Source organism: Nematolebias whitei, chromosome 17, assembly GCF_014905685.2.
Source record: "Nematolebias whitei isolate Nwh7 chromosome 17, NemWhi1, whole genome shotgun sequence".
Taxonomy (NCBI): domain Eukaryota; kingdom Metazoa; phylum Chordata; class Actinopteri; order Cyprinodontiformes; family Rivulidae; genus Nematolebias; species Nematolebias whitei.
In genome coordinates this window covers 20739551-20739946 of record NC_056514.1, presented here as the reverse complement: position 1 = coordinate 20739946, position 396 = coordinate 20739551, and the positions used below count along the sequence as shown (strand labels likewise).

Sequence of the window (396 nt, the reverse complement as noted above, 5' to 3'; positions counted from 1 at the left end):
CTGTGACTTTCTGGTCCCAACTCGGCTGCCGTACCTCTGCACCATCTCGGTCTCCTATTAAAGTTAACTTCTCGTCAGGGAATCGAACCCCGGTCTCCCGCATGATAGGCGGGTATACTAACCACTGTACTAACGAGAAATTAGTGTTAGGCTGCAGGTACCTGGCACCAGTTACCAGGTACTTCCTAGGTACCTGGAACTTACCTGGCACCTAATTACTAGATACTCTGTCTTTACCTGGTAACATTTGACCTGGTATAATAAAACAAATTTTCTGTTGCTGTTTATCAAAGTTTTTGAATTGCTATTAGTCTGACCCCACCCCTGAGGCTAATTTGCCATGGGAGAACCTACAAGGGGCTAACTCCCAGTCAACAGGCCCCAGGATCACAAGGG

At 47.2% G+C, this 396-nt stretch overlaps 1 non-coding gene across 1 annotated transcript; it reads right to left on the bottom strand.

The window, feature by feature from the left end:
* Positions 1-67: 67 nt before the first annotated feature.
* trnad-auc lies at positions 68-139 on the bottom strand. Its single transcript has one exon. It is a non-coding gene; the product is annotated as a tRNA-Asp (tRNA).
* Between the last annotated feature and the right edge of the window lie 257 nt (positions 140-396).